This window comes from Trichechus manatus, unplaced genomic scaffold, assembly GCF_000243295.1.
Source record: "Trichechus manatus latirostris isolate Lorelei unplaced genomic scaffold, TriManLat1.0 scaffold00014, whole genome shotgun sequence".
Classification (NCBI taxonomy): domain Eukaryota; kingdom Metazoa; phylum Chordata; class Mammalia; order Sirenia; family Trichechidae; genus Trichechus; species Trichechus manatus.
In genome coordinates this window covers 20900575-20914440 of record NW_004443950.1, presented here as the reverse complement: position 1 = coordinate 20914440, position 13866 = coordinate 20900575, and the positions used below count along the sequence as shown (strand labels likewise).

The window sequence follows — 13866 nt, the reverse complement described above, 5'->3', positions numbered from 1 at the left end:
GCCAGCTCTACCAGGAAGAGGGCCAGCTCCTTCTCTAGTGTTGCCACATCCTCTCCACACTGGTTCTGTTCTTGTTGTTGTTAACTGTTGTCCAGTTGATTCTGATGCATGTGTGCAGAGTAGAACTGCTCCACAGTGTTTTAAAGGCTGTGACCTTTCAGAAGCAGATTGCCAGGGCTGTCTTCTGAGGCATCTTTGGGTAGGTTCAAACTGTCAACCTTTCAGCCTGTAGTGAAGAATTTAACCATTTGCATCACCCAAGGACTTCTACACTCTTTCTACTGTTTACTTAATAGTTCTCCTTTAAAATGACTCTCATTTTTTTTCTACTTAAATAATCTTTTTTAAAGGAAAGTTTATATGGTTATGATACAAATAAAGCAAGCATTACTTGTCATAGAGAAAAAGTAACAATAAACTTGAATAGATAGTTGTTTAAATAAAGAACATTCTCCCTGCTCTGTATGACTTAAAACCAGCTGGTGACCGACCAGTGGCGTGCGGGCCCCCATGGGCTCCTGGTTCTGGGTGGGGCATCGAGGCTTTGAGGAGCTATAAGCTGACCCCTGAAACATCTGCAGCTGTGGCAACAGCTGAGGGCTTTTACAAACCAGACGCGCAACATGAAATGTGATGTCATTTAAGTTCTTGCAATCTAAATCCATCCATATCCAAGCCTTCAAGAAAGTCTTCTGCATACACAAATATTTATAAGTGTAAATTCAGGGGAGTCCCTGGGATCTATATCGGGGTGCTTCAGGTACACAGAATTGGGGTCAGCTGAGATGATTTCTATGTGGTTTCACGGAACTCAGAGCTCAGATAAAGAGGTGACCATGAGAACGAACCCAGGAGCCACAGGGAGGCCTCCGGGTAATTTGTGGAGCAGAAGTCTGAGTGGGCTCCTCCAGCCCTAAGTGGGAAAGGAGGACCTCACTGCTTAGGCTCCAGAGCTGTGTGTACGTGGACCCCCTGCCCCATGAGCCACTGGAGGACAAATATTGCACCTTCTTCAGGAGAAGCTGAGTGCCGACCAGGGCTGTCTATCACTGCTCACACATAATAACCGGTCCATAAATGTTAAAAGAATTTAATAAGCATTAAAGACCATGCTGCCTTACCCTGGAGAACATCTCCTGAGCCCCCAGCCAGTAAAAGAAAGGAGTGGAACTCACGACTTTGGGGAGCTCAATGAGGGTAGGAGCAAGGGGGCTGATTTTGATAGGAATAAGACAAAACTAGTGACAAAAAGAGCATTAACTCATGCTAGCCACCACCACTGGTGCCAGCAGCCTTACAAAGGACACTTCAGTCCCACAAGACAGTAAGCAGATGTGGTCCTCTTAATAAAACACCAATCTTTAAAACCCATCATCCTGGCCAAAAGCCGCGGCTCTCCCTAATAAACATGGAAGGCTGTGTGGTCAACTGGATTAATTAACACCCACAGGTTCCTGACCTTTTCCTTTTCCTGATCAGCTCCCCCAAGACAGATGACCTGCTCGCATGCCTTCTTCTATGATGTATGTGTGTCCTTCTCATGCAAAAGACGTGGGAACGGGGATCCAAGTCTCTGAATGGGCCTGTGTTCTGTTCCAGAAGAAAATAAATAAATGAAAACAAAGCCTGCCCTTCTTTGGCTCCCCCCATCGCACAACCAGACCCTTATAAGAAATTCAGCCTTTCTCCTGCAACCAAGGAAAACTTGTTTTCTTCTGCTAAACAGTGATGCTTCATTTTCTTTTTCTAAAGCAGTAACACCTTCCCCACTCAGGGAAATAGCAATTGTGGTTTTTTTGTCATACTTAGCTGGAGAAACTCATCATTTGAGCCAGGATCTTGACTACCGACTTGACACATCCATGCCTCTGTACACATGGCAGGAGCAGGCTGGCACTCCCAGATGGAGTGTTTCAAGATGCCCTGTTTGTGGGCAGGCAGGGGAATCACCAGGATGGGAAAGAGAAGCACATGGATTGCTCTGGTTCCCAGGACCCCCAAGTGATTTACTGCCTCCAGAGATACTTCCACATGTCATGGGCAATTACCGACAGCAGGCCTTGCCATGCCTTGGCCTGCTGCCTTCTAATTCATACTAAAATGTGAGTGGCCATCTCTAGCATAATGGAGAGTAGGGCAAGGAGGGCACATGCATTGAAGGAAGCACCCTGTTTTACTGTACTGGATTCCATCCATATTGCAATATCAGAGCCTGAGGCCCCAAAAGAAAAAAAAAATCATTTTTACCATTCAGAAGCGTAATAGGAAATGAAATATGAAAACGCATTAAATGAGCTCCAGAAACTGTGATAAAATATATTCTAGAAGTATTTGACCTACAGCAGCATAAACATTGCAATTGTTTGTAACCAAGGTAGAAAATAAAAACAGAAAAATACATGAGCACCATTTTGTGGAAAATCCCTACCCTAAACTTGGGTCAGCACAGGGAAGTAGTCAAGACTGTAAGTGCAAAACATTAACTTTTCTGCCTTTGTTTCCTCATCTGTAAAATGGGTATAATAATAGCATATACCTCACAGAGTTTTGTGAGGATTAATGGAGATAATACTTAAATAGAATACTGCTTGGCTCCTATTACACGTTCAAGAACCATTAGCTATTCCTATTATTGCACCTTGTACTTCTGTGAAATAAATGCTTTATAGCTGGGACCAAACTTGCAAAATAGAGAAAGTTCACCTACGATGCCCTTGCCCAGCTCCCCTCTCCTATTCTACCTGCTCACCCTGAGTGGGGGGTCTTCACTAGCCTCCTCTCTGGAAAGGTGGATGAGGCAATGGAGGGGAACTGGGAGGCTTAGGCATAGCCCCTGCCTCCTCTCCCTTCTAACCTGAGAGTTCAGAAAATGGCTTGACCCCCCGAGCATTAGCTTCCTCATCTGCTCTGCCTATTACCTGTTAACAGGTGTATATAAATGAGTGGTTCTTGAAACCTGATGTCTAAAATGTCCAATTTCAGATAAGAAGACTGAGGCACAGATTCTAAGAAACTGCCAGAGACCACACAGCCATTCATTCCCAGGCATCGTGGCTCTGGAGTCAGGCTCTTCACTATACTTCCTTTCTAATGATAGAGGGTTTGGGAAAAACCAAAAGGAGGGAAAGTTCTAAAGGCTTTCTCTTCCAGATGAGCAGTGCCCTGAGGAACCTGACTGCAACCGGGGTGGAGCCCAGCAGGGCTAGGCCAAGGGGATTGGGAGGGCCCACCGTCCCCTCAGATGCCAAGGTCATCTCCACTTCTCTGTGACTTGGTTATTGAGACACTTCACACACCAACAACACACAGCAACATGGGTGATCTCACAGACATTAGGTAGAGAGAAAGACAATAGATGCAAAGAATGTCGAATAAGTCCATCAAAGTTCCCCCCCAAAAAATCCCAAAACCCGTTGCCATTGATTCAATTCCGACTCAAAGCAACCTTATAGGACAAAGTAGAACTGCCCAATAGGGTTTCCAAGGAGCACCTGGTGGATTCAAACTGCTGACGTTTTGGTTAGCAGCCGTAGCTCTTAACCACTACGCCACCAGGGTTTCCAAAGTACACACAGGCAAAACAAATCCACAGTGTCATGCTCAGGACAAGGAATATCCTCAGAGGTGCTGCCTGGGGAGAGCAGGAAGAGCTTTCTGCGTGTTCTATTTCTTAATCTGGGTGCTAGCTACACACGTGTGTTTGCTTTTTGAGCTGTGTCATTACAATCTGTGCCCTTTTCAGCATGTATATTACACTTGAAAACATTTCTTTGAAAAAAGGGAGTTAAAACTTCCTCCAGGCAGATGCTGAAATTCAGAGGTGCCCGCCGCCTTTTGCACCTTCGTCTTCTGGGACAATGCATCAGTCCCAAATCTAAGTCCTTAAAAAGATAAAGACAACAAAAGTTTTCTTCCTTGGTTTTCACGTGATGCAAACAACATGCCTCCTTAAAAGATGGACAGACAAGTTTCCAAACACAGACGCACTGTTGGGGTCAGCGATGTGCATATAAAATACTGCATAGCACAAACTACCTACCCATCTCAATTGTGCATTCAGTCCTTGTTTGTGTGATTGTTTTATCCATCTGTAAGCTTGGTGAAGCTGAGACTGAGTCTGGAGTGTGCAGTACTGGGACAGTGTAAGTGTTCTAGAAATACAGAAAGAAAGAATGAATATTAGTTTTTATGGCACCTGAGCTTCTACCCGCCACTACCTTGTCTTCTTGCCATCTCTTTCTCTTCCTCTCCCTTTTCCTTGCTCCCTAGTGCATACTAGCTCTCTCTTTCTTACACACACACTGGAACAGAGGGAGCCCCACCAGCAGCCTCAGACCACATACAGTCTTCTGGTTTCTGCCAGACACACGAAGGGACTCTGTGTCTCTGCTCTCCAGATGCTCTGGCAGTAAGAACTGCCGGCGAGTCCCAGTGGAGGGAGGGGGCCCAGCCCCCAGTAGACAACCCTTCAAGCCCTTATAGGTGGCCAGACCCTCAGGCACAGCTGGCCCAGACCTCCCAATCCAGTGGCCATGGCCCTCTAAGGCTTCCTGAAGCCCCAGGGGGTCCAGTGACGGCAGCAGTGCTTACTGAGTTCTTTATGTAGAAGCTCAGATTTCCTCCCCCATAGACTGCAATTTTTGCCAAAGTTGTCTACAGCTCTAGATTTCACCATCAGATTGGCAGTTTGTCTCCACATCTCATCTGAAACCCACAGGGGCTGTGCTTAGCAAAGTGAATGGTAGTGATGTCACTTGCATTCATGTGGGTGGGTAACTGGGTGTCCCCCACATATGCCCTTGGCCTGGAACTCCTGCCTCATCCTCTTTACCCGCAGGTGCTTCAGATGCCTCTTTCATAGATGTGGCCTTCTGCTCCCTTCTCCACTAGCTCCTGCAAGGGGGGCACTTGGTCCCCGTTGGAGTGGGGCAAAGAAGCAGGGATTAGTCAACTTCTGGAACCACTAGGGTCAGAAACAGCCCCCCACCCCAGCCAGGACATCCACTCTTCTTCCTCTCCCCTTTGCAATTTGCCTGTTGCTTCCTGGACTCCAGGGCCCCTCTCGCCCCTTTCAGCACCACAGTGATTGGGTGCTCCACTGCGGGACGGCCAAGTTTATATGCTGTCAAGCCCTTTATATCCCCCATAACTCTGCCTCCCAAGCCGTCCTGTGCATGTGTTTAATTTTTACAATCAGGGAGATGAATGGGGAGAGTGACAGCCCAGACACCCTGGAGGGGTGGGCTCCGGCCTGCCTCAGCGGAACCTGTGCATGAATTCCATCAGTGACCTAAGGTTGTATTTTATGCATAATACCCCAGTGATTTTTAAATCTCTTTAACTTTTGATGACTGAGATAAATGAGGAGGAGGAGGAAGCCACTATTTGGGAAGAGATGCTGGGACGATGGGGTGGGAGTAAAGGCTACTTTATATTGCCACTTGGGTTTTGTTCCTTTCTTCCACTCATCTCCCTGACTGCTCACCTCCTCCATCATCCACCCAGTGGACAGAACAGTGGGAGTGCCAACTTCTTCAAGTCTTCATCTTTCCAAGATATACTCTGATGATGGTGATGATGATGGTCATAACAATGAAGAGAAGAATAAATGGAAAGAAAATATTAAGTGAGAATAAATGCATCTTTTAAAATGTTGTTTATGTTGATCATCACCCACAGTCTAATAAGAACAACCCCCTTGCTATGCAAATACTGCTCAAAGCAGAGTCCCCCAGATGCCACTTTCAACTGAGTGGCAGTCCAAGCCCATTCTACAAGGCAATTCCGTAGCTGTGGCGCAGTGTTTGAGAGCTTGGCTGCTAATCAATAAGTCAGCAGTTTGAATCAACCAGTTGCTCCTGGGAAACCCTATGGGGCAGTTCTACACTGTCATATAGGGTAGCAATGAGTTGGAATCAGCTCGGTGGCAACAGGTTTGGTTTTTTTTTTTTTTGTACACCAGAGCAATCTTCTAAAGCTACAAATCTGATCACGTCTCTCCTCTGCTTCAAACAATGTTTCTCTGCCACCCATTGTCCTTCACTTGGTCCCTGCTTACTCCCCACCCTCTAGTAAAACAGTAACAGTAATGGCAGCCAACACTCAATGACTAACTACTTTGTGTTACACACCAAGTTCGGTATTTTACAGGGCTTATCCCATTTTCTTCCCATAACAGCCCAATAAGGCAGGTACTTTTACTACACTAATTTCACAGAAGCATAGAGAGAAGTAGCTTACCTAAGGTCACACTGCTAGTAAGTCCTGTCTCCAGGAAGCCATCTCAGAGGTCTCACCTAAAAGCTGTATTGGGAGACCTATTGGAGGTGTCTTATGCAGCATTTCAGGCATATCTCTTATTGGGTTGTAGTTTTGAGTTTGCCTGTCCATTTCCTTCAACGTACCTGGATCACCATGGACACAGATACCCAGCCTGACTCACTGTCATGTCCCAGCACCTAGCATGACACATGGGAGCGTCCCAGTGAGTGCTATTGGGTGGGCCCATCTTAGACTTAAGCACCGTGACCCTCATTAGCTCAGACAGGCTCTGGAATGTCTCTCCTGGCCCTGTAAGCTGTTGGGCTGGGCCCTCTAGTCATGGAGGAAGGTCCTCAGAATGGGAATAGTCTTCTTTCTTCCACCTCCTCTCTCGTTCATGAGATCTCGTTCAGACACACAATCAGGGTGCTTATTACAGCAAGACATCCACTTAGGGATCAGGCACTCCAGTGGATTCCTCTAAAATTACTTTGTTTCAGAGGGTTAATAAAATTTAAAACTTAGGGCTACCAGGTTTAATTGCTGTATAAAATGATAAGCACTTCATTCTGATACAAGGTGGGAGGTAGGGGGATGCCACAATATCAACCAGCTTCTGTGGAAGACATAAAGAAAAGAGCAGACAGACCCAGAGCTGAAGCAGGATTGATAATAATCAATATCATCCAACTTAATTTAATTTATTTGCCTTGTACTGAATATGATCTTAATATACTAGGAGACATCAGCTTCTATTAGAGCCTTGGAAATCATCTTTGAAAAGAGGAGAAATGGTATCAAATGTATAATTTGGAAAACATTGTTTTCAACATCTTTCCACTTAATTTAGCATTTTGAGGAATTGAGGCTATATCTTGTAACTATCAAACTGAATTAATCACCTTGAGACCTGACAGAAGGTAACCGGAACTCTAATTTCAGGCTGCTTTTATTCTTGGAAGATGGCCTTTCAAGTTGGAATATGGGAATTAGTGCAAAAACCCTTCCACTACTCCACAAACTATCACACTGCTAATTTTCAATAGACTGGACCTGCGCTGACAAGATATGCTAGCCACTAACCACATGTGGCTACTGAACACTTGAAATGTGGCTGATCTGAATTGAGATGTAAAATATACATGGATTTAGAAGACTTAGTTCAAAAAATGTAAAATATCTCAATATTTTTTATATTGACTACATGTTGAAATTCTAAAAATGAAATGTGTATTTGTTGAATTACTAAAAATATATGATTAAAATTAATTCCACTTATTTCTTTTTACTTATTTATTGTAGCTACTTGAGAATTTAAAATTCTATATGAGGCTTACATTATATTTCTGTTGGACAATGCTGGTCTAGACAACTAAATACTATGGAGCAATTGAATGATGTTTGCCAAGAATTTTTAAATGACTTAGAGAAATATATGGAATATAATTTTAAGTGAAGAAAAAAAAGCATAGAGAGGAAAATTAAAATCATGTAAAATGTACATGTATGTTTACGTATGTACATAGAAAAAAGACAGAAAGGAAATACAGCTATAATAGTCATCTCAGAGCGATGGGATTGGAGTGATGATAACAGTCTCCTTTATACATTTCTAAATGTTCCTCAAAGAGATTTTATTATGTTTGTTGTCAAAGAAAAATAAGTGTTATTAAAAAAGGAAATTATTCACCACAATGATAAGTATTGTTATATGCAGCTGTGCATCTTGGCTGACATTGGCTAAAGTAAATAATTTACGAGTATATTTATCCCTTGTTTTGCCCTCAGTTACATCTTATCATGAAATACACCATTCCCAGTGAAGAACTCATTCTCATGAAAGTCCATTTTGTAGTTATAATCACAAAACATTTTCTTCAAATTAGTGTTCTAATCAGCAACTGGAGATGATCTGGTTAAAAAAAAAAGGGCGGTCACTATTTCAGTTGTTACATTGGAAGGAGAAAATCAGTTATCCAAGCTTGCTCATTCAGAATTCATTTCTAGTTGCTTGTTGCCTGAATAAAAGTAGAGAAAAAAGATTCCAGGGAAAATAACTTGTGAGCTCCCAACAGTTTGAGAAAAAATAAGGATTCTTTACCCTAAAGGTGTTGGTGACAGAATGACTCTGGCCTGATCACTTGCCAATTTTATTGACCCTCCTGGGGAGTCCTGTTGAATGGCCTCCACGTAGAAACTATGAACTCCTCCTGGGTGGCACAGGCCAGCTTACCCATCCACCCTCCCCACCAAACATTGATCCATCCATCCACCCATCCGTCCATCCGCCCATCCACCCATCCATCCATCTGTCTGTCTGTCCGTCCATCTATCCATCCACCCACCCATCCATCCATCCATTCATCCATCCTTCCATCCATCTAGCCACCATATTTTTACAGAGTGCTGACTTCGGCCAAGAACCATTCTAGGAGCTGAGAATACGGCAGCAAACAAAACAGAGAAATCCTTGCTCTCTGGGAGTCTATATTCTAGTAGAAGGAGTCATGCAACAAACAAGTTAAAATATTATCATGATAATTTCATAAAGTGAGCCCTCCAAGGAAATAAAAGAGAGCAATGTGAAAGAAAACAACAAGAAAGTGGCTGCTTTAAATAATCTCTTTCAGAAGGTAAAATTTGAACCAATGGCTGAATGACAAGAAGGTGACAGCTGTGGTTAAACCAGGGGAGGAGCATTCTGCCACAGAGAATAGCAGGTGTAAATATCCTGAAGTAGGCGGTCCTTTGGCCTGTTTGAGAAACAGGAAGGAGTCTAGTATGGCTGCAAAGGACAACCAATGAAACCAGAGAAGTGGATAGGGCCACTTCACAGAGGCCTCACAGGCTATAAGGAATTTGGATTTTATTCCAGTTTCAATGGGAAGGCATTGAAGAGGCTAGGAAGGGGCACTGATGTAGTCTGATTTCCGTATTTAAACACCACTCTGGCTGCTATGTGGGTAAGGAAGTCAGTGGGGTGGTGCAGAATGAAACAGGGAAACTGCAGGGGAGGCTACTAAAAGAGGATGGCAGCTTGGATGGCTCCTCATTCCAGAACAGTCACTTTTCTGGCTTCTACTCAGACCACACAGGGTCAGCTGTAACTCACCTAAAGAACAGCAGCGTTGGTACACGGCTGGATGGGTGAATTGCCCCAACCCTTCTAACCTGGTGGTGTGGGGAGAACATTCTTGAATGTGAGATCATCTGACTTAATCCTTAAAATATTTAGATGCCCCAAATCACACGCTCCACAAAAAGACCCCTTTGAGGTTCCCAGAGGTTCAATTCCATTTAGTTTCCCTGCTTTTCATTTACCTCGAGTGGTTCCAGCTGGAGGTGGAAACGGAGGTGTCAACACAGTCACATGAAGGCCTCCCAGAGACCAGGAAACAGGTCGTCGGTTGCAATCTCCCTAGAAAGGCTGATTCTGTCAGAGGTTTTCCAAACGCCAGATGGCTGGGCCATATCTGGGAGCAGGTTCTTGCTGGCAGTAACGAGCATCAGAATGCCCCGTGGTTGGACCGACCACTAGAGAGATGGTGAATTTCCCCAATTCTCGGAGGTCTGGGTACATTTCCTACAAGTATTAGACTATCCTTGGGTAAACTTGCCCTTTCAGGAATTTGCCCAAGCTAGTTATTTTTGATTAACTATCTTTCTGATTTTATCAACTGCTGTTACTTTTTTGGCTCCCACCCAGACCCATCTGGGTAGTAACATGGACCCAGTGATCCTGGCATCTGGAAGCATTTGTCTTAAAAGAGCCAATTCCTTCTTGATCTCGATTATCAGTTCAGATTCCAGCCAACAGACCAGATATTCTCTGGCACGACCCAGACCCACAGGATGTTGCCTGTAGTGAGGCATGAAGTGTCCCTACTGTGGGCCAATGTACTGGAGGCATCTGCAGACCTGCCCACGCCCCGGTCCTGGGAGAGGGGAGAATGGGCTGGTGCCAACACATCTAAAACCCTCGCAAATGCACACACGGGAGATCCACCAGAGTTAGTTTATGGGATGCAACCTCTGAAAGGAGTGTGGCTGGGGCAGAATCAACAACTGTTCCCTGGGCGCCTGCTATGTGCTCAGCTCAGCTCTGGGCTTTGTGAATCAGAGATAAGGAGGAGACAGCAGCCTGGTTCTCAGCTGAGAAGAATATGATGTCTAATTGAGAAAGCAGCTAGAGAACATAGAAGGTAGAGTGAATAGAAGATGAACGAGAGGATGCACTTATGGGACACCCTGGGCTCTGTCCCCTGATCTTGCATGAATACCTTCCCCTGTCTTGACTTTGCTTTTCCCTTTCTTACCATGGGAAAAACGGCTCACAGGAGTTCTAGAGCCCTCCTAGCTACAATGGAATTCCATCACACATAGGATGAGGGTCCAGACGCAGCATATGAGCAAAATCATGCTGCATCAAAATGTTCCTGAAAACCCTCTAAAGTGCACTGTGCATTCATCCTCTCTACAAGGCTTTGAATGTGTAATATGGAGAGGACAGATGAAGAACACATATGTAAAATATGAATGCATGATGCTATTTAAATTACTTCTTTTATTTTGCCAACCATATATATTTTAATTCATAAATACACATGTATTAAAGAAATGTGGCCAACTCCATATACAGCATTTCTACAAGTTGATCAGGCTCAAGTGGATCAGTGACCCAGTTTTGAGAAGAAGGCTGGAAATTTCTAGGAGAAAAGTATTTTGAACACTAACTTCGGAAACAAAGAACAGACACGTAGGTGCCCTGGCCGCTTCTCAGTAGGAAAGCCACAAAAATGCGGGAAGGGCCCAGAATTCCCAACCTCCACTGGTCCTTTGCCCACACACAGTGGAGGCCAGAAGCCCATGGAAGGAAGCAGAGGTCTTTGTTCTAATAAATCATTCTGCCCAGCCTCCAAGAGTTTAGCAGAAGGTGTGTCGACGGGCCTCCTTCTTCCTGAAATAGCTTTGGAGGTTTGGGATCCCTCTTTTGTGGTACATGCCTTATGACTACATAACTCTTGCTCCTGAGTCCTTGGCACCTGTCTCCCTGAAGGGTAGGTGGGCTGCGAGGATTCCTTCCCAGAAAACCTGCTCCTGAAAGTCAGAAACCTCTGGGAAGTTTATCATCCTGACCATCTCCTCCCAGACCCTACTTTAAGCCTTCCAGCCTCCCCCTTACTGCTTCACATCCTGGTTTCCTCTCTGCCTTAGGGGATTAGGACCTCAAGGCCATTTTGCAGAACCCCGCGGAGGAAGCATTTCTAGGTCAAACCCTGGAATTGGGAAGAAGCTCACAGAGAGAGATGGCGGGGTGAGGGGAGGGTGAAAACAAGCTCCAGCCGCTTTCTTCCGCAGACCCATTAGGCACTAGTCCCGAGCACCCCACGTGCAACGGATCTTCTCTCCCACCTTGGAGGTGTGAGGTTTCCGGACAAGCATCCCCCTACATGGTGTGGGCGATGCCCTTACTGTAACTGGCAGCCTTACTGGTCGACTTCCAGCAGCAGCCCTCTGCTCCCCTCTTGGGCCCAGGGCGGCGTGGGGTGGTCGGCCTCCCACGCTGTTGTGCCCCCCGCTCACGTGCTTGGAGCCCGGCCCTGCCCCCCTGTAATGTGTCTGCCTCTCTCTGCGAAGGTTTTAAAAGCATCTGGGCACAGGTGCGGGCGCCGCCAGCCTCCAGGGCCAATAAGCGGAAACTCCGCGAAGGAAAATGAGGACGCGCAGCCACAATGTCATTATGTTTTCCCAGAACTTGCAATGCGCCCAAATAAATGTGTCTCCAACACTATAACATCACAATATTCATAAGGCTCATTACTGGTTTTAATTTTGCCCGTTGTTTGTTTACTGTCTCCTTCCCCACTTTACTGCCAGGGTGCAAGAGTTACTACTAATCCGTGCCCAGAACCGAAGGGCCCCAAAGCCGAATCTCTCCAGAAGTTGCTGGCCCGACGCTCCATCCAGCCCCACAGGACCGGCGTCGGCCCAAACCCAGGCAGCCGCCGGGGTCCACTCCGGCTCCCTTTCATCTCCCCGTCGCGCTGAAAAGCCGCTCCTTCTGCCCATGGAATGGGCCCCTTCTCCTTTCTACAACCACAGCCTGTGGCTGATAAGTGGACCCATGACGCCCCACAGTGACCCCCTCCCACGCAGGACCAGCACATTGCTCCCACAAAGTCCCCTTCTTGATGACAAGCCATTGCCAACGTGCCCTCCGCCAGCAGAGGCTCGGCCTGGGCTCCAGTGTGACAAAGGAGCCACCCTCTCCTCCTTCTCGACTTCCCACGTCCCCGAATCCACGCGTCAGGGCACCCCTGTGATCTCCGACCAGTCTCTGAGCCGCTTCGGGCAGTGGGTGTGGCATTTTCACCCGGAGAGACTCCCCCCAAAAGCAGAAATCCACGTCTCCCTGGATGGAAAGCGGACGGACAAAATGGCTTTATTTATGCATTTTTTTTCAATTTTGAAAGGAATGCTTTCTAATTTAAATTTAGAAAGCGCAAAATACTATAAAGAAGCAAAACTCATCATCACCCCTCTGCTACTCAGAGGCAAACGCTCAACCTTTGGGCGTTTTTATTTCTGATCTTTTACCTGTATTTTTTTTTTAAGCATCGGCGAGCCACTCATGTCCTAGATTCTCTTTTATTAAATTCCTTTTCCAAAATTATAAAATTAGCCTCTACTCCTTGTAACCAGTGATGAAAAGCAAAGACGCTCAAGAAAATAATTAATAATCTCTCCCACTGCCTCCACGGCCACACGCCATCCCTGTAAAATAACCTATGCTAACAGCGTGTGCTATCCCCTTCCATTAGAACTGTATTCTTGTCCATAAGACATACATGACCATAGAGAGGCAGGCAGGCAGGAAAGAAAGGAGAAAGGCAGGCAGGCAGGAGGGAAGGCAGGCAGGCAGGCAGGAAGGAAGAGATTTTAGGAAGTGGTCCTTTTTTTTTTTACAGAAATAGTCCTTTACTGTAGAGCTTATGTTTTGGCTTTCTGTAACTTGTTTTCCTCTCTTAGTGAATTACTGTGGTTATCCCTTTGGGAAAACAGATACAGAGCGATCTCTCTCTCTCTCTCTGTCTCTTTCTCCATAATATTCCATAACTCTGACACCACATTTTATTCAATCATTCTTCTATTAATGGACATTTAGAAGATTTCTTCTCCCCCTTTCTTTAAAAATGATGCTTTTATTTCTATAAGTTAAAGCCATAAAGTGGATTTGTGGGGTCAAAGGATATGCATATTTTAATTTTAATAGATACTCTAAGATTACTTTCCCAAAACGCTGAAGCAAGTCACATTCCCACTGGCAACATGTGGGCGGTCTATGTCACTGCATCTTTGCCAGCCCGTAATGTTAGCACTCTTACCTTCCCGTCAGCCCGATGGGTCCAATGTGGTATTTCCCTTTCACCTTCGTTTTTACTTCCTCTGTTCTCAGAGGCTGGGTACGTTCTCCTAAGTGTATTCACCATTAGGACTTACTATTCTGTAAACTGTCTGTTGATAGCCTTTGCTGTGTTTTTAACTGGGTCCTTTGTCTTTTCATTTTCCCATTTGTAAATATTCTTTGCACAGGGTGCATATTAA

The 13866-nt window shown here is 45.3% G+C and overlaps 1 long non-coding RNA gene across 1 annotated transcript; it reads right to left on the bottom strand.

Moving 5' to 3' along the window:
- Positions 1-1461: 1461 nt before the first annotated feature.
- LOC111819633 (uncharacterized) lies at positions 1462-6455 on the bottom strand. The gene is made up of 4 exons (XR_002823220.1): positions 6241-6455; positions 5486-5562; positions 4040-4151; positions 1462-1590 (listed from the first exon to the last, which is right to left on the bottom strand). It is a non-coding gene; the product is annotated as an uncharacterized LOC111819633 (long non-coding RNA).
- Positions 6456-13866: the final 7411 nt, after the last annotated feature.